This window comes from Pelodiscus sinensis, unplaced genomic scaffold (genome assembly GCF_049634645.1).
Source record: "Pelodiscus sinensis isolate JC-2024 unplaced genomic scaffold, ASM4963464v1 ctg47, whole genome shotgun sequence".
Classification (NCBI taxonomy): Eukaryota; Metazoa; Chordata; order Testudines; family Trionychidae; genus Pelodiscus; species Pelodiscus sinensis.
Genome location: NW_027465886.1, coordinates 228,796 through 249,108, shown reverse-complemented (window position 1 = coordinate 249,108; position 20,313 = coordinate 228,796).

Here is a 20,313-nt window from a genome sequence, read left to right as displayed (position 1 = left end):
TGCAACAGTGGAAGACTCAACAGTTGAAAAAGTGAAGAACTCTCTCACCACATTCAAAAAATTTGCATACATGGTTGATGAATGCATTGATGCAAATGGGCATCAAGTATTAAGTCATTGTGTATGTTATCTTCATGTCAATGGTAGGCCAGTAGATGCATTTCTAGATGTTCAAGTTATAGAAAACACATCGGCTGCATCTGTGACAACCCACATCTTAGAAGAGTTAAATGGTTGTCAATTGGACCCCAAACAGATGGTTGCTTGTGCATTTGATGGAGCTGCAAACTCCTCTGGAAGACATGGTGGAGTACAAGCTTTGCTCAGAGAAAAGTGTAGCCCTAATCTCTCCTATACACACTGCAGAGGCCATCTACTCCAACTAGCACTAGGATGAGCCACAGAATCTTCAAAAGACATTTAAAAAGCTATAAATTTAATGTCTTCATTATATTCTTTTTTCAGTAAGAGTCCAAAAAGACTGAATATCTTGGAAAATATAGAAGATACACTGGGACTGAAGTTCAAATTAGTCCAGCCTGAGAAAACCCGCTGGCTTTCTCATGAGCGATCCTTGGCTGTTGTCTTAAAATTACTCCAGCCGTTATTACTGGCTTTGGAAAATATCTACCAAGATGGGATGGATCTAAGTAGTGAGGCTGGTGGATTACTTTTGCTACTATGTTCAGAGAAGACTATTGCCATTCTCTCTCTCGTAAATCTACTGTTGAAACCTCTTGGGTCATTAGGCTATCCATTGAAAAAGTACTGGAAGAAGCAAAGATTTCAGTCCAGAAGTTGACTAATGAAGGCATTTATATTGAATCCTTAAGTGAAGAGGACAAGAAGTGTTTGTTAAGACAACTGAAAAAGTACACAGTCTTGATCCTTAAAAATCTACAACAGTGACTTCTAGATTCTACTCAACCTCTATGTAGCTTTTACAGATTCCTGTCCTATAAAACACCAAGGCTGTGTCTACATTGTCACCCCTTTCCGGAAAAGGGATGCTAATGAGACACTTCGGAATTGCAAATTCCGCGGGGGATTTAAATATCCCCCGTGGCATTTTCATGAACATGGCTTGAAAGTAGGAATAAGGGATCTTCCAGAAAAGGGCTTATTTTCCGCAAGATCCCGTCTAGACTGGCGCTTTTCTCCGGCAAAACCCCAAGCCGGAAAAAAGCGGCAGCCATGTTCATGCAAATGCTGCGAGGGATATTTAAATCCCCCACGGAATTTGCAATTCCGAAGTGTCTCATTAGCATCCCTTTTCCGGAAAGGGGTGACAATGTAGACACAGCCCAACAGTTGAGTGGAGTGAGGCACTACTAGCAATGGGGCTGCCATGTGCTCAGGACAGAATAGAGAATTTGAACACAGAGTGGAATATCATCTGACAAATGAATGAAGATTTGACTTGAACTTCTTTTTTATCATCACTAGTGGCTCTACCGGATCTTTGTGCTATGCTTCCAGGGATGAAAGAAGGAGGAATTCATCTCTTGCTACTCCCGGTCACAACAGCTACAGTTGAGTGTTCTTTTTCATCATTGAATAGAATTTTGTGTTCTGAAAGAAGTCGCCTTCTGCCTGATCATGTGAATGAACTAATGAGCATATCTATTGAAGGAATGGAAATACCGGACACACGAGAAGCCCTGAAGATGAACGCATTGCATTCGAGAAGTTCATTAACAGACTTGTGCAAAATTATAACAAGAAACCAAGAAGGATGTAGATACAGTGCTTCAGAAAAGGCTTGAGTAGCCAACTTTAATTTGTGTGATTTTAAAACATGAATTACATCTAATAAAATGGTCATGAAACATTTTTCAGTTTTTACTATGGTGCCATATAGCCCACTTTCACCCTCACGGTCTCACCCCTCATCGGCCCTGACACCTTCCCCTTTAAATTTGAACACTCCCCCTAATTTCAATTCCGGGGGAAAACACTACATCCTCCTGGTCTGCAGCCACCAGCATTCTAGCTCACAGGGGTCAAGGATGGTTTGGTGGGCAGGACCTTAGCTCAGGAGCCTCTAGGTCAAATCACCCCTCTGCTATAGCCCTTCCATGTGCTTTTTCATGTGGGGCCTCAGTTCCCCATCTGTACAATGGGGCTAAGATAAATACTTGGATGCTCCAGGCACGGGGGGCAGATGATTACCCTAGATAGGGCAGGGGACAAACTTGCAGCCTGGTATGCCACCCTGAGCTCTGGGCTTTGCTTCCCTTTTGTTTCTGTTGTATGACTTAGACTCCCGGGTGCTTTGGTGATGCACTAACCAAGACAATGTACAGTAGCTGTAGTTCTTTATGCAAGGCTCTTTGCTGTCAGAATGAGCCACACAACATTGTTTCTGGCTCAACACTGGAGGATTTAAAACAATCAGAAACTCCAGGGATCCATTGGGCGACAGCATCTGCCACGTTGATGGATTTCTATTGTCCTCTGCTTGGAGCTTGTTTCAAACAGATATTGATGTTGAGTGACTGTTCTGTGTACCTGTGGCCATGCATGCCCCTCAAGGCATGACTGATCAAGTATGGGTCTGGCCTGGTGCCGCAGTACACCACGTGGTGAAGATGAGTTGATGAGAGACATGAACCCGAGCTGAGAATGCTGGCAGCTGGCGCATGGGCACAGCACTTTGGGCAGAGACGGTAGCTCTGTGCTCTTCCAAGGAGGCAAGAATGTCCTTGGATTGTAAAATGTCCTGCTCATAAGGAGGACAGGATGAGGGAGCGCCAGAGGAGAAATCCCAGGTGATAGAGCAGAGGTGGACAATCTGTGGCCCATTGGGGTTCTATGTGGGGCCCACGAGATATTTTATTTACCATTGCCGGATGGTAAATACAGGGTTGCCGGATTCTGCTGTTTTTTGTCCACGTCGTTTTTTCCCTACCACTATTACTAAAGTGACACACCTGTAAAGCCACGGCACATGCAGGGAGGTGCGTGCTGATTGCACCCAGCACTGACTGAGAGCTGGGAGCTCCCTCTGCAGACAATCACAGCATTGCTATGAGTCAGTCGGCATAGCCCGCACGTTCTAGATACTCAAGTGCAGTTTGCAAAACTACCCTCACCCAAGAGACTGGCTCAGTTCCAATAATCTTGCAGCCCCTGGGATGAAGGAGGGACACTCATGTAGACCACTCGCTAGCTTGGGCTGCTCCTCACTGTGACAGAGAACACTAATACTTAGCCCTCATGAGCCACTTTTTTATGAAAAGATCCTAAGCCAGTTAAAAAATGCAGGCTTGGCATTATTTACTTTGTTTTGCTGATGGGAAAACTGAGGCCCATGAGGGCTAGCAGACAGCTGGTAATCTCAGATATCTCCTACGGGGTATGTTGGCTGCATACCCTGGAGTTGGACTGGAGCTATGCTGGAGTCACCAACATCACAACCAGCTCCTTTGTGTCACACTGTGCAAGGTCACAAAATGATTCACTAGCTGAGTCAGGAATCAACCCCGGGTCTCTTCACCATCTCCTTTCCAGGCATGAATCACCAGATCATGCCACCTGCTCCAGAGCTATGCAGAGAGGAGCAGTGACAGGACACCTTAGCAGATGACCAGAGCTCTAGGAAAGGCAAAAATAAGGTGCATGTAAGGGAGTGAAACTGACGGCAGTGCAGCAGGACAGCACAGGGCGGTGTGTCTGTTGTGACCATCAAAGGAAGAGTTTAATGCCCAGGGATTCAGTTAACTCTGCACTGGGTGAACCTCGCCTCTGCAGTGCAGCTGCTGAGCTGTCTCCCTTGCCCCAAACTAGAATCTCGCCAGTTTCCCAGAGTTCTCTCTTCTGGATCATCAGTGGCTGTGTCTCTGGATCTGTCTTTGGAATGGCTTGTGCTATATACATAGAAGGGTCTGGACTAGCTCCCAGTCCTGGCAGCATCGGCCCTCTCTTTCCGTATGGGGGACGAAGGGGAACTAAAGGAGTAGTATGCAGGGTTCGATGGAGAAGAGGACGTTGTGTGTTGTTGCCAGGTGAAGGCTGCCCGGGATGATGCAAAATGCTAACTAGTCACAGGCCAGAACCAATCAGCTCTTGGTTGCCAATCCAAACTCAGATCCAAATCATGCTACTCCCGCTGCTTGCTAAGGAGACAGTCCAAAGGTCTGTATCTCGATGTAAATACCCCCTCTTTCCCATCACAAGTTATAAGCTGTGTGGGGACCCATGACCCGCCCCATGACAGCTCATATCTCTCTGAGCTAAAGGAGTGACTTTGTTACTAAATGAGTAACAATAGTAGGCTGTTATCCTACCAACATGAATTTGGTTCTGCCACTGCATTGCTTTGTGATCCAGCACAAGCTCCTTTCCTTTATCTGTGCCTTGGTTTCCCCATTGGTTCCATAGGGATAAAGGTACCTGCTTCCACAAAGCCCAGGGAGACCTCTGACTGGGAAGCATGATAAAAGGGCAAGATGGTGGAGGCTTTTCTCGAGCCCCAGCAGCAGTTACAAGGTCCAGAGCAGGAATCCCTGTGTTAGGTTTCCCCAGGTTGTGTTGTAGGAGGAAGGCAGCCCAGAGGGTCAAAATGGTTCTAGAATCTACAAACCCTCAATGTGGGCCAGACACTAGAGGTGGGCATGATTCCTACTTGTCAAGTGAGTTGCCCCGTCCCCTCCCTCCCACTCCCACCCCCTCCAAGGGGAGCATCCCAGCCGGACTGTAGGGAGTGCAGGGTCCCCATGGCCTGATGCTGTGGGTGGGAATGGGCCAGTACCACGCTGCCCAGTCGCTGGAGCAGGAGGCTGGCGGCTGGCGGACTGCAGGTGGCTGATGTAAACAGCCTTCTTTGTAGATAAACAAGCAGCCCATGGAGGGAGAGAAACAGCTCCTCTTTGTTTTTGCTGTTCTCTGAACCAGCTTCATTCCATCCTTGCCCCAGGAGGGGCCTCCGCCTATAGTTGTTGTTCCCTACTTCAGGCGGGGCTGGCTTAGATTAGGATTGGTGGGACGCACTGGTGTTTAACCAGGAGGCCTGACTTCAGGGTAAACAGCAGCCTTATTTGGAATCAGGCAGGCGGGACTAGATGGGAAAGGAGGCTTGTGGAGGGCAAAAGGTCTGCAGCATTAAAAGGTAGGAATGGGGAGCAGAGAACCCGACTGCTCAGGCCTCCGAGGGCTTAGCGTGGATGAATAAGAGCTGTACTGTGAAATGCCTGCCACCCACAAGCAGCTGTGCCAATGGTCATGAAAACTGGCATGGCGAAGTCTGCCCCAGCTCGCATTTCTGCTGCCTTGTGAGGTCAGCGAGTGTTATGAAGAGAGGCTAAAGCGACTGGGACTTTTCAGTTTAGAAAAGAGGAGACTGAGGGGGGATATGATAGAGGTCTATAAAATCATGAGTGGTGTGGAGAGGGTGCATAAAGAAAAGTTATTTATTAGTTCCCATAATGGAAGAACTAGAGGACACCAAATGAAATTAATGGGTAGCAGGTTTAAAACTAATAAAAGGAAGTTCTTCTTCACACAGCGTGTAGTCAACCTGTGGAACTCCTTGCCAGAGGAGGCTGTGAAGGCTAGGACTATAACAGAGTTTAAAGAGAAGCTAGATAATTTCCTGGAGGTTAGGTCCATAAAAGGCTATTAGCCAGGGGATAGAAATGGTGTCCCTGGCCTCTGTTTGTCAGAGACTGGATATGGATGGCACGAGACAAATTGCTTGATCATTGTCTACGTTTCACCCCCTCTGGGGCTAGATGGACCTTTGGTCTGACCCAGTACGGCCATTCTTATGTTCTTATGTTCCCTGGAGGGCAGAGTCAGGCAGAATCCTTAGAAGACCTCTTTAGTTATTTAGTTGGGATTGGTCCTGCCTAGAGCAGGGGGCTGGATTTGATGTCCTCCTGATGTCTCTTCCTGCTCTATGGTTCTATGATTCTAAGGCAAGACCCTTCTGCTGATGTGGTAGTTTCCTGGAGAGCAACCAGCTGCACTCGCCTACGTTTCCAACGCCTCTGTGGGTTCCCTTTGACACAGAATCATGCTTCTCTGTTCACGTCTGGTTGACCGCCCCTCAGTGTCACTCACAATACTGCACATGCAGGACCGAGGGGTGCTGCACTGCTCCTAGGCTGCCTCAAACTCTCCTGCCCCTCCTTCCTCATCATTGGGCACAGCTGCCACCTGTCCCTCAGAACACAGCGTAGTGCAGCTTTGATCCAGTTAGTGGCTGGGAAGCTGGCTGTTGCACCAGCAGACTGAAATATGCAAGTGCACTGTACTGGCCCCTGTCAGTCAGAGATTGGGTGGGCCCTAAAGGAGGTGGGTTTTTAGCCCTTCCTGAAAATGTATTATGTTAACTATGGATGTTCTTGTTATTAACATAAATGTCTAGTCCTTTCTGGAACCCTGTTAAATCCTTGGCTACAATGATGTCTTATGGCAATGAGTTCTGCTGGTGAACGCATTGGCTAATAGGCCCATATCTCATTGTAAAAGAGGCCATGCACGGATAGATGGTTTGCACCTCTCAGCTGCATCTTGTGGCATCCAAAAACCTTGGGGCCAAAGCTAACCCTGGTGTAAACTCCTTTGGCTGAAAGAGATCTATCTGCTTTCACCACAGCTAGACTGGGTCTGTTAGGATCTGGATAATATAAACCCTTGGCTCCTTGTTATGGTCCCACAGAGCATTGACTTGCCCGAGAGCACAGTGTGGGCTGCTATGCATCTGTATCACTGAGGTCTGTCTAGAATTCAGCCCTATGGAGCCCTGGCAGCAGATGGGGGGCAAGCAACACCCGCATGGCCCCTTCTGCAGGGCTAGCATCAGTTACTCAGTGGTCTATCTGGCTCTGAGTGATCTGGGCAGAAAGCGGGGAGCTGTGACCCACACCACTTGGGCTGAGGAATCTCATGTGAGCCATGAAAGAGGAGCTGCCCCCCATCCTCTTGGGTCTCCAGGATCCACTCTGAGCTCTCAGCAGGCAGCTACCACCCATCCAATTGGGATGAAGACATTACACAAAACTTCTGTTGGGGTGGTTAAGCACTGGAATAAATTGCCTGGAGAGACTGGAATCTCCATCCCTGGAGATTTTTAAGAGCAGGTTAGACTGACGCGTGTCTGGGGTAGTGTAGATAATAGAGAACATCCTGCCATGAATGCCAGGGACTGGATGAGAAGGCCCCTCAAGGTCCCTTTCTGTCCTGTGATTATCTGAGAGCTCCAGCCCTGGAGCGAGGAGCTGCACACTGCCTATGGGCTAGATCTGTGGCTGTGAGGGGGCCGTCCTCCTCCCTTGCAACCAGCGGTAGGTAACCTGTGTGGCTGCAGCTGATCTCTGTCACTGGGCCCAGTTAGAGGCTGCCTGAAGAAGGAGCACATTCTACAGCCTTGATAGGGCTGCCAGTTGGTGAGAGACTCCAGCCCCTGCAGCCAAGCATGACTCAGCAGGAAGGCCTTTGCAGAACAGCAGCGCTCCACAGAGATTCTCTGCACAGCCCTCTAGGGTTGCCAGATGTCCAGTTTTCTACTAGACAGTTCGGTATTTGCACTGTCTGTGTGTCAGAAAAATTCAGAAAATACCAGACAGTGCAATGTGCAATGTCCGGTATTTTCTGAATTCCCGAGTGCTCACAGGACCGAAGCCTGGCGGGGGCGGGGGAGCAACTGGGAGGCGGGGCCGTGATTGGCCTCTGGTCGCGTACAAAAGCCGGGTGGGGCGGAGCGGAGGCCGGGACTCCCAGCCACTCCCCTGGCCCAGCTTTTGCACACGACCAGAGGCTCCCAGCGCCAATCGCAGCCCGCCTCCCAGCTGCGAGCCTCTGGTTGTGAGCAGAAGCCGGGTGGGGGGAGCAGCTCCTAGCCCTCCCCCACCCGGCTTCTGCTCACAACTAAAGGGAGTGCCTGCGGGGGGCACGGCCCAAAGGACTCCGGCTGTGGCCAGTGGCTGCACTACCCCTCCCCCACCGCCAGGTCTACTTCCCACCCCCCTTCCTCCGGACCCCCCTCTCATTCCGTCCAGCCCCACAGGCCCCAGACACCCCTCCCGCCAGCTCTGCTTCCCGCCCAGCCCATCTCCCGGCCAGCCCTGCCCTCCTCCCGGTCGGTTCTCTCCCCCCCCCTCCCCCGCCCATGATCAAGTGTGTCAGGTTTTTTGGCCGGTCTACCTGGCAACCCTACCTCTGACGCCTTCCCTGACTGCAGCACAGAGGGAAAGTGCTGAGTCACTGTTGGTTGGGGAGGGCACACAGACCCTGTCAAGCTTGGGATCCCCTCTGGGTGGAACATGGAGAGAAACACCCCAGGAGCAGACAACACTAGGAGGGGTTCCAAAGAGGCTGGAGAGCGGCTGCTCTCAGTAGTGACAGATGGCAGAACCAGGAGCAATGGGCTCAAGTTACAGTAAGGGAGGTCTACACTGGAGATAGGAAAAACTATTTCAGGAGAAGGGTGGGGAAGCGCTGGGCTGGGTTCCCTAGGGAGGGGCTGGACTCTCCATCCCTAGAAGTGTTTAAGTCCAGTTTGACAAAGCCCTGGCTGGGATGATTGAGTTGGGTTGGTCCTGCTTTGGACAGGGGGCTGGACTCACTGACTCCTGAGGTCTCTGCCAGTTCTATGATTGAATGACTCTGCCTGTTCAGGAGGCATCTGATAAGCCAAATATTTAAGCCAAATATTTATCCTGTTGTCCCTCCGCTCTGTCTCATCACAACAGTCTCTCCCAGCACACTGGGAATGGGTCCCAAGAGAGCCCTAAAGAGGGGAGAGGCAGGACTAGGCTCCATTGCCTGTAAGGGGTTAAGGCTGCTGAATTCAGGCAGACCCTGTGCCCTCTCTGTCTCTCTCGCTGCCAACCTGGGTCGCCACCCAGGGCTTCCTTCAGTCCTGGTCTGGGCTCAGCAGCCCTGCAAGGTGTTTGAGTGACTGTGGGTGCTTCCATTGCGGGGGGTACTTTGAAAAACCTTCCAGGGGCCTGGCTTTTCAGACAGCGCTGTGCGCCTGCCCTCGAAAAACAGGCCTTTTAACAAGTCTTTAAATCACGAGTTCCTCTGGCAAACCTGGGCCCTGTGCCAAGTGACTGCTCAGATCCGGGCCCAGTTCCAACAGCTGCATTGCCCCTCGGGGGTCTCAGACGGGCAGAACCAGGCCCCTGGAACCAAGACTCCCAGATAGTTTGGATGTGGCTCAGCTCTGCTGGGAGGCGGGCCCCTGTTTGGAGCCTCCAGAGCTGGCACTCTCCACACCCCTGCAGGGGGAGGCGCTGCAAGGGATTCATGGGACACAATGGGAAGCTGAAGGGAAATTCCCTGTGGCTCTAGAGTGGGGACAGGGGGTTGTTGCAAAAGGATCAGTGGGATCCTACTTTTCTGGGCACTGTCTGCATTGGGAGCCCCTCCCTAGAGCAGGAAGGATGCCAGAAGGAGGCCCAGCTCTGTGCATTGTTAATCATCTCAGCCCTGAGGCACTTCTGCTGCTGCAGGCCGTTCTGCCTGGTAGAGCGCCCAGGCTGGTGACATCAGAGCAGGCTGGTTCCTGTCAGCACAAGCCCATGGCTCAGATGCTCATAGAATGGCACTGTGGGCATGAGCAAGGAATAGTTTGCAGGTCTGTGTGGTGAGCAGAGTGGAAACCACAGGATATGGGCTAATGGCATTTGTCTGCATCCCCAGGGAGCCAGCTGGAGCTGCAGACAGTTCCACGCCCACACAGGGTTGCCAGGTGTCCAGTTTTGAACCGGACAGTCCGGTATTTGAGTGTTCTTTTCAGGAAACAAGTTGAGAAAATACAGGACATAGAAATCCCTGGGACCAGACTTGCCCATGTGCCCCGCCGGGACTGTGTGCAGGACATGCAGCACCCCAGAATCTGTGTGCTCCTGGGCCAGCCCCGCTCTCCGCTCCCCGCTAGCTGGTCCCCCTGCCCTCCCCGCAGCCAGCCCCTCTCCCCCTAGCCCCTTCTCGGCCAGCCCTGCTTCCCGGTGGCTGGTTTTCCCAGCCAGCCCCACGCCCCCGACCTCCTCCCAGCCAGCCCCACTCCCCTCCTGGCTGATGTCCCCCCCCGATCTGAGATCGTGTGTGTCCAGTATTTTTTTTAAACTATCTGGTAATCCTACGCCCACACCTGCTTCACCAGTCTCTGTGTGGCTGAGCCATCCACTTTGGCTGGCGGAAACCTTTGACTGACATGAATGCACCAGTAGAGGGAGCCCTGCCAGTGGTTCTCATCCAATCAGGAAGAAGAAACAAGATCATGTGACGAGCTGGCCAATTTCTGTAAAACAACAGTGCTTGTCCGTGGAATAAAGATTTGAGGAGGCCCATGGCTTAACTTGCAATCATGTGTGAACTGGAGGAAAGTGCAGCCGGAACTCAGATACCCTACCAGAGGGAAGAAGCTGTGATCACTGGATTTGTTAGCCATTGCCATTCATAAGTTCACCCCCAATCCTGATTAACCAGTATCCCTGAGGAGCAGAGAGGCCTTGGGACAGCACAGCCACGATTCCACTGAGCCAGAAAGGAAGGAGGATTCTAGGAAGGTATTTTCCAGCATCAGCCACCATCCCCTCTGCCACAGCACAGCATGGTGCTCAGGACATGCAGGTGGGACAGGCAAGAACTGCAGCACTAAGACATGACTTCATCCCTCTATGATCAGACTCCTAGGGTGCGTCTAGACTACATGGCTCCATCGACGGAGCCATGTAGATTAGGCAGGACGGCAAAGGGAAATAAAGCAGTGATTTAAATAATCGCCGCTTCATTTAAATCAAAATGGCCGCCACGCTGCTGCTCGACGAAGGGTTCTGGGGTCGGCAGATCCCTGTCTATACTGCTGTGCTGTGCCGACAATCAGCTGGTTGGTGCAGCGCAGCGGCCATTTTGATTTAAATGAAGCGGCAATTATTTAAATCGCAGCTTCATTTCCCTTTTTCACTTAAACTAATCTACATGGCTCCGTCGATGGAGCCATGTAGTTTAGACGTACCCCTAATATTCTAGGAGGGGATTTCCTGCTGGTGACACACATGACTAGTCAGTGGGCTTTGAAGTCACCTCTGCCCACCCTCTAATCAACGGCTTGTTTTTCCATTAGGTCATAATCTTCTCTCCCAGCTCAGGAGAGAGCGACACATAAACCCCTCTCCCCAGGGGACACTTCTTCCTTGAGCATACTCATCCCTTTTTGGGAATGTGACGTTTTGTCACCAGCTGTTTTATTTAGAGCAGAGATGCCGGGACTGACAGATCTGAGCGATACAGACAATGGCCCTCTTTTGTCCCCGCTGCAATCAATCATCAAGAAAGGAAGCTGTCTAAGTGCTCAGACACTTTCTGCAGAATAACCCCCCACCCCCTGGTAACATTGGGTGGGGTTGGGTTTTCGGGGATATGAATTCCTGAGATGAGATTTGATGTTGATCTTTCCCAGTCTGAGACAATACAATGGCTGGCTGGCCAGATAATTTCTGGCATTGTGCTTTTCCTGGAGAGAAACTGGAATCTCCTCCCCCATCTCATTTGCATCTGATTGTCTTGCTTCAGCCCAGTTGTGGATCTGCGTGCAGCTTTCCAGCCAGTTGTGTTATTTCAATGCTGCACATAATGCTCCCTCAAAGATGGGAACGGTTCTAATGTAACGACAGAGTGCAACTGACCCTGGAGCGGGACCAGTTTCTATCTGTGTTCACACTGGTGTAAATCAGGAGCATATCTCCACTCAGGCCTGGGATGGAAGCCTTTTGAAATAAATGGCCTACTCTTGGGAGGCTGTGTGATCTAGTGGCTAGGGCACTAGCTTGTGAGACAAGAGACATAAGTTCTACACCTGGCTCTCTACCTGCTGAGTGACCTTGGGCCAGTCATAAGAAGGGCCACACTGGGTCAGAGCAATGGTCCATCTAGCCCAGTGTCCTGTCTTCCTACTGTAGCCAATGCCAGGGAATGAACGTAATGCACACATGACATGTCTAAGAGAGATCTACCATTTTGCACATCCAGCTCCATGACTAAGCTCTGGGTAAATCTAATCTCTGGGGCCCTTTGATCCTTGGAAAGGCCAGGCAAGCCAGCATCAGCAGTACACGGCTTTCCATGGGAGCGCTAATGCAGCCTTCTGCCAGTGGACGTCAAGGGAGTGATGGCTGGAAAGGGAAGGGAAAGGATTCCTTTGAAAATGAGGAGGACTATGTGCCTGGAGACAACTGCCTTTAAAGGGCTTTGGATCAGGCCCTGTGTGAGCACAATGTAGGTAAGGTCCATATCCTGTACATCTGGACTAAGATTGAACTCAGCCTCTCCCCCAGCTTCAGTGATGCCTCCCATCTCCCAGAAGGGGGAGGAGAACTGGACTGGCAAATTGAATCATACTAAGGGCCCAGCTGCCATGTTGCGTTACATGCTCAGAAGGCGCTATGCTTTGGGAGGGGCTTGAAAGGCACGTCTAGAGCTCAGCTGCGAAGCCGTCAGCTCCCCCTCAGTGCTGCAGTGAGAAAGCTGAGGAGACAGAACAAAGCCCACATCTTTTGGACCAGTGTGTTTCTCAAACTGTGCTCCACAGAGCCCCAGGGCTCCGCGAGGCTGACAAATTGGAAATGTCGATAGGTACAACACACACAGTCAATGGACTGCTGGGGCATGGCATCAATTTTTATGCATGTAAAGGACTCTGGAGCCCAAAAGGTTTGAGAACTGCTGCTTTGGATAGTTACGGGACACGGCGCTGCAGGGCTGGTAAAGAGTCTGGTCCAGACGATGAAGGGCAATTGTGGCACGCCAGGCGTGTCAGAGTAAACAAAGGCCAGCGAGGGGCACGGTTGGCGGATGAGGCAATGGCCTGGGGAGATCGTGCTCCCAGTATTGATGCCTGCCACCATGTAAACAAACGGCACAGGAAGCTGTACAAAGCACAGGGAGGTGAAATCCTGAGAGCCGAAGCCTGTGAACTGAAGTGCACAGAATCCTACTATCCTAGGGCTGGATGAGACCTCAGGAGTCATCGAGTCCAGCCCCCTGCCCAAGGCAGGACCAACCCAACTCAATCAGCCCAGCCAGGGCTTTGTCCAGCCAGGACTTAAACACCCCTAGGGATGGAGATTCCAGCCCCTCCCTAGGGAACCCAGCCCAGCGCTTCCCCACCCGCCTAGGGAAATTGCTTGTCCTAGAACCCAACCTAGACCTCCCCCACTGCAACTTGAGCCCATTGCTCCTCGTTCTGCCACCTGCCACTGAGAACAGCCTCTCGCCAGCCTCTCTGGAACCTCCCTTCAGGAAGTTGAAGGCTGCTCTCAAATCCCCCCTCACTCTTCGCTTCTGCAGACTAAACAAACCCAACTCTCACAGCCTCTCTTCGTAAGTCATGTGCTCCAGCCCCCTAGTCATTTACTATTTCTCATTCACCCTGCTACTGCCATGCTAAAGGCAACACAGCCTGCAGAGAGACAGGGAACAGGCCCTAGATACCCAGTCATCACAGCTGTTTTCTCCCGCTTCCATTAGGAGCAAACATCAATCCCAGCCCCTGGCCAGGGCAGCTGGTCTGTGCACTGCCAGATGCACCACAAACAGCAGGGTGATGGCAGCTCAGCAGTGGTAGGGGTCATTACAACCCCACAGAGGGGCAGAAATGAACATGCTAGAGAGCAAGAGGCTGCTCGTGGGCCCGTGGCTGGTATAAACTGCTGCAGCTCGGTGGAATCAATGAGCCAGATCCCAGGTGACACATTGGCACAGGTGACTCAGTGTCACATTAGTGCTGAGCGTTAGGCTCCCTGTGATGGGGTGAGCAGGCTGTGGGGGATCTCAAGCTGGAAGCCGGCCAGCACAGCGTTCCCCACCACTGCTGCGCCCGCACCCTGAGCTGTGTGCTGCTTTTAAAAGCAGCGCCGGCATAGCTGAGGGGGGCGAACACAGCCAGGGCAGCCGGACCAGAGGCAAACGTGGCCAGGACAGAGGGAGGAGCGGCCAGGGCGGCCGGGATGGAGGAGGAAATGGCCAGGGCTGCGGGGACTGAGCCAGGAGCGGACAGGGCAGCCGAGGCCAGGGCCGAAGGTCTGGCGCCACCACGGGAGAAAGCCACGAGAGTCATTGACTGCGGCCCATCAGCAGACCCGAGCGCCGAGACCAGAGCGACAACTGCCGAGGCTGGCCCCGACCCATCCGACGCAGGCGGAAGGCGCCCGACGGAGGAGCATTTAAGCGGTGCAGGAAGCAGTCCCAGGAGGGGGTAGCTGAGATGGACGGCAGCCCCTGAGAGGGGTGGTGAGTGAAGCGTGTGCAACTTGCCATTTGGGTAAGGTCAGTGTGACTTCACCCTTAAGGTCCTGGGGCTGGAGCCCGGGGGTGAGGGCGGGCCCGGGTTCCCCAGACCCAATCTGAGACTGAGCCTTGCGAGGGTGGAGAAGAATGGACTACCCCTATCGGACCCCTATTGGACCCTGAGACTGATGGGGGCGCTAGCCTGTAGTGGGTGTGGACTAAACCCCCTCTGTGGACAGGTATCTGGGGAGAGAGATCGGCTCGGGGAGGCGTAGGCCGCTGTGACTCTGTTCCTGTCCAGGTGCATGGGCGAGCCTGTCTCCAACCGCAATTGAGCCAAGAGTAAACCTGGGATTGGGGCCTCTGTGCCGTAACCATGAGCACCTCGATCCTACACACCCCAGGGGTGAGGGTGGGTGGTTGGCACTCCCCCCATCAGGGGTCACAAATGTGCCATGGGAGCTAGGCCCTTCAGTTCCAACGGCCCCACCTTGCAGGGGCCGATGACAACGCTCACCGTGAGCTGCCCTACCACTGCTTGGCCCATAGATCACACCCTGCCAGGGCAGGAGGTAAGTATTAGCATCAGACCCATTTCACAGATGAGGAAAGCAGAACCCAAGCACTCCTCAGTGAGTCAGCGGTGAGACAAGACCCAGGGTCTCCTGACTCCTAGGCCTACAATCTAACCATTAGGCAATGCTGCTTCCTAGAAATGTGAATGAGGCTCCTTCTGCATTTCAGATGATTGAATTTGAGTGGGCCTATGCCATTCACACAGTAAAGATGCCACCTTATTGGGTGTAAGATCCTTCCCTTGGCCCATGAACTTGAGTTATTACAGAGCACTGAAATGTCATACATCCAAACCGCATATTATTGCTATTTGTTTCATTTCCTCTCCCCAGGGCGCCTGCCTTTGGTCAGAGTCTAATTTTCTTTTTCTAGTATCCCAGCACCAATCAGACAGGAAGTACAAACATTATGTGAATAAAAAGGGAGAGCTATTTAGAGAAGCATCCTCCTTAACCCCAGGTGGGGGCTCAGATCTTGATGTGTCAATATATTTTGTGGCTGGGGCCTTCTCCCCAACTCAAAATGTGGGGAAGTTCAAATCCCAGTCTGCCCTGCAGCTCAAGGTGAGCTCCTCTGATGTATGTTAATGTTATACTTATCATAAGTAATAACTCAGGAACATTTGGCTCCCAGAACTCAGCTGGGCCAGCTCCTGCCATGGCCCTTCCGGAAGAGGCTAATGTGTGAGATTTTTCCATCTGATACGGCCAAGAGTCCGTTTGTGCAGGTGTGCACACAAGAGGTAGTTTGACTTTGGACATGACAGTCTTCCTGCTGCATAAGAGGAAACATCTTGGAGAAATGAAAGAAATAGGGACAGACCTTCAGCTTCATTCGGTGGAAATATGGGTGAATGGCTAAGAATGAGTGTACAAGACAAGCATACGCAGGTAGAGACAAAATCAGAAAGGCAAAGGCATAAAATAAATTTCACTTACCAAGGGGCATAAAGGGCAAGAAGAATCATAGAATCACAGAACACTAGAACTGGAAGGGACCTCAAGAGGTCCAGTCCCCTGCCCTTATGGCAGGACCCAGTACTGTCTAGGCCATCCCTGGTGGATGTCTATCTAACCTGCTCTTAAATATCTCCAGAGATGGAGATTTCACAACCTCCCCAACCTCACAACTTATTCCAGTGTTTAACCACCCTGACAGTTAGGAAGGTTTTCCTAATGTCCAACCTAAACCTCCCTTGCTGCAGTTTAAGCCCCTTGCTTCTTGTCCTATCATCAGAGGCTAAGGAGAACAATTTTTCTCCCTCCTCCTTGTGACACCCTTTTAGATACTTTAAAAAAATAATGCAGCTATGCTACTCCCTTTATTTCAGTCAAATACTTTGTAGTCGGTGGCTTATTTATTTTTAGCAATATATTATTCTTGTCTGTCACTATATTCTCCGTAGGTTTTTTAATCAGGGTTAACATCACCTACTCTCATTTCTTTGGCAAGGAATATTACAGTAAAGATTGTGGTTTATTTTTCGTGTGTGTGTGTGTTTACTCTTTCTTTTTCTCCTTATTATGTATTCATTCTCCCTCTCTACTAGATACTTGTTCAGCTTCCAGAATGACTTCACTTGGAGTCAGAAAATCTCCTATTTCCAGCCCTGCCTGCTTCTTTCTACTCTACTCCTAAGCATCCAGTCTCCTACCAACCAACCAAACCAGCTAAGAAGAGGAGCAAGAGAAAGATGAAGGAAAGTGTAGATCCTCTATTTAGTGAGGAAGGAGAGCTAATAACAGATTACATCAAGAGGGTTGAAGTGTTTTTATTGTCTATTTTGCTTGTCCTCACTAAAACAATTATTTGTGACTAGATACTTAACTCAATATAAACAACAAGGGGGAAGGAATGTAATATTTAGATAAGTCAGATGTATTCAAGCGGCAAGCCTGAAGAAATTTATCCTCACGTACCTGAGGAACTAGCTGAAACAATCTCAGAATAGCTAGAGATGGGGTCCCAGAGAACTGGAGAAGGACAAACATAGACTCTATCTATAAAAAAGAGAAACAAAGTGGACCAGAGAAATTAATCAGCCTAGATTTGATACCTGAAAAGATATTGGAACAAATTGTTAAACAATCAAGTTGTAAGCACCTAGAGGATAATAGCATTGTAAGGAATAGCTAACGTGGATTTGTCAAGAAAAAATCATGTCAAACCATCCTAATTTCCTTCTTTGACAGGGTTCCTGGCCTGCTGGATGGGGATAAGCGGTAGCTGCGATGTAGCTTGATTTTAGTATGGCTTTTGACACAGTTCCACACGACATTCTCATAAGCAAACTAGGGAAATGTAGTCTGGCTTAAATTACTATAAAGTGTGGGTACAAAACTGATTGCAGGACTGTATTCAAAGAGTAGCTATCAATGGGGTTGCTGTCAAACTGGGCAGATGGATCCTGAGGGGAGAGTCTGTCCTGGATCTAGTATTATTCGATATATTATTCATGATTTCGGCAATAGGGTGGAGTGCATGGTTATAAAATTTGCAAATGATACCAAGATGGGAAGCTTGCTAGCCCTTTGAAGGAGAGGGCTAGAATTTGAAACAACCATGACAAGTTTGAGAATTGATCTGGAATCAACAAGACGGAAGTGAATAAAAACAAAAGAAATGTACTACAGTTAGGTAAGAAAAATCAAATACATAAATGTAGTTGGGGTTGGTCCTACTTTGAGCAAGGGGTTAGTCTCAATGGGTGTGTCTAGACTACATGCCTCCGTCGACGGAGGCATGTAGATTAGACAGATCGGCAGAGGGAAATGAAGCCGCGATTTAAATAATCGCGACTTCATTTAAATTTAAATGGCTGCCCCGCTCTGCCGATCAGCTGTTTGTCGGCAGATCGGGGCAGTCTGGACACGCCGCTGTTGACAAGGAAGCCTTTGTCGATTGGCGCAAGTAAACCTGGTTTCACGAGGCATACCTGCGCCGATTGACAAAGGCTTCCTTGTCGACAGTGGCGCGTCCAGACTGCCCCGATCTGCCGACAAACAGCTGATCGGCAGAGCGGGGCAGCCATTTAAATTTAAATGAAGCCTCGATTATTTAAATCGTGGCTTCATTTCCCTCTGCCAATCTGTCTAATCTACATGCCTCCGTCAACAGAGGCATGTAGTTTAGACACACCCAATGGCTCCTGAGGTCTCTTCCAACCTGAACTTTCTATGATTCTATGAAAGACAAAATGGGGAATACTGCAGAAGAGGCTCTGAGGGTTATTATAGGTCAGGAATTGTATGAATCAACAGTGTGAGGCAGTTGCAAGAAAGGCTGCTATCCTACTGTGTGAGAACAGAAGTGCTGTATGTAAACCACAGGAGATTATTGACCCACTCTACTTGGCACGCATGAGGCCTCCGCTGAAGTGTTGTGTGCAGTTTCGGGCACCAGACTTTAAGAAAGATGTAGACAAACTGGAGAGAGACCAAAAGAGAGCAACAAGATAAAACCTGACCTAGGAGGAAGGATGAAAAGCATCGGCCCATTCCATGTGGAGAGAAGAAGTCTGAAGCGTGACTCAGGGCTGTCGTAAAGAGGACACAATTGTTCTCCTGAAGGTAGAAGGAGGAATGGGCCTAATCTGTAGCAAGGGAGATTTAGGTCTGATATGAGGGAAAACGTTCTAACTCTAAGGATAGCTCCGTACTGCAGCAGGCTGGCTGTGGAATCCCTCTCTCTTGAGATTTTTAAGAACAGGTGAGACAAAAGCCTGTCAGAGCTGGTCTACAAAAACGAGGATGCCGGTGGTATCTTAGAGACTAACAGATTTATTAGGGCCCTAATAAATCTGTTAGGGTATGTCTACACTACCACCCTAGTTCGAATAGCGGGGTAATGTAGGCAACCGGAGTTGCAAATGAAGCCCAGGATTTGAATTTCCCGGGCTTCATTTGCATAAAGCCGGGCACCGCCATTTTTAAATGTCCTCTAGTGCGGACTCCGTGCCGCGCGGCTACACGCGGCACGGACTAGGTAGTTCGGACTAGGCTTCCTCGAACTCGAGGAGTAATGGTAGTTCGGAATAGGAAGCCTAGTCCGAACTACCTAGTCCATGCCACGTGTAGCCGCGCGGCACGGAGTCCGCACTAGCGGACATTTAAAAATGGCGGTGCCCGGCTTTATGCAAATGAAGCCCGGGAAATTCAAATCCTGGGCTTCATTTGCAACTCTGGTTGCCTACATTACCAGCCTAGTTCGAACGAGGGTGGTAGAGTAGACATACCCTTAGTCTCTGAGATGCCAACAGACTCCTTGTTGTTCTTGCAGGTACAGTCTAACCTGGCTCCCCCCTGAGAGCTGGTCTAGAGTATCTGGTCCCACCTCAGCACCGGGGTTGAATTAGATGACCTCTCGAAGCCCCTGTCACCCTTTGCCCTATATTTCAATGATTCTAGGAGTCATTGACTTTGGTGGCACTGTACTGCATGACTTCAGCGGAAGAGCTAGTCCCTAGGCTATAGAAATAGTTCCCTTTCTACAAATAGTTCCCTCTCTCTCTCCATCCCTCCCACTACCTCACTGCCACTCCCTTGGTGTCAGCTGAGTTCTGTCCCCATGATGTTACCCTGTGAATCAAAGAAAACAGATGTTATCAGATTACTGAATGGAAAAACTTGACCTTATGGTTTGGGCTTCCCCTCTCCCTCCCCCCACCCCAGTTCCTATTTTTAATCTAATGACACTAAGCCCCAAAGACAAATGTACCCAGAATATCTCTTCCTCAGCCCAGGGGCAGTTGTGAAAACCAGTCCTCTTCTCATGCCTAGTGTCTGGGATCATGGACACAAATTCCCCCCCAGTGTTGTACACAGTTCTGTCTTCTAGTCCTAGCCCTGGAACTAAGCACCAGACTGGAAAAAGACCTGCCTGGATTGATACGTGGGTGAAGACACATATATACAGAGACATGTACATTGTACACATAGAAGCACACACATGTAGATTGTCACACAGTCACACTCACACTTTTGCATGCCTTCTCCATGCGTGCACATATCATATGGACAAACAAGCAGGCTCCCAAATGTATGGCACACAGAGGCAAACAAACACAGATGAACATTCCCATTCAGACAGCTGGTACACACAAAAACATGATCACACACAGACTTTCCTTATGCACCCTGATGTTAATAGACAGATGTCAGCACATAAGCATCTACATAAATCACACTGCCAGACCAAAAGGCACGTAGATACGCAAACGCATCCGCATGCACACCTGCATCCCTACATGCTTGTGGTCAGATATACAAACACATCAACAAATACTAACACATTTGTACAAGTTTGCCAGAAGCTGGGAGCGGGTGACAGGAGGGATCACTTGGTGATTCCCTGTTCTATTCACTCCCTCTGGTGCATCTGGCAGTGGCCACTGTTGACAGACAAGACACTGGTCTGGATGGACCTTTGGTCTAACCTAGTCTGGCTGTTCTTATGAACTATCATATCAGTATGCCAGAGGATATTATAAACAGACACGTT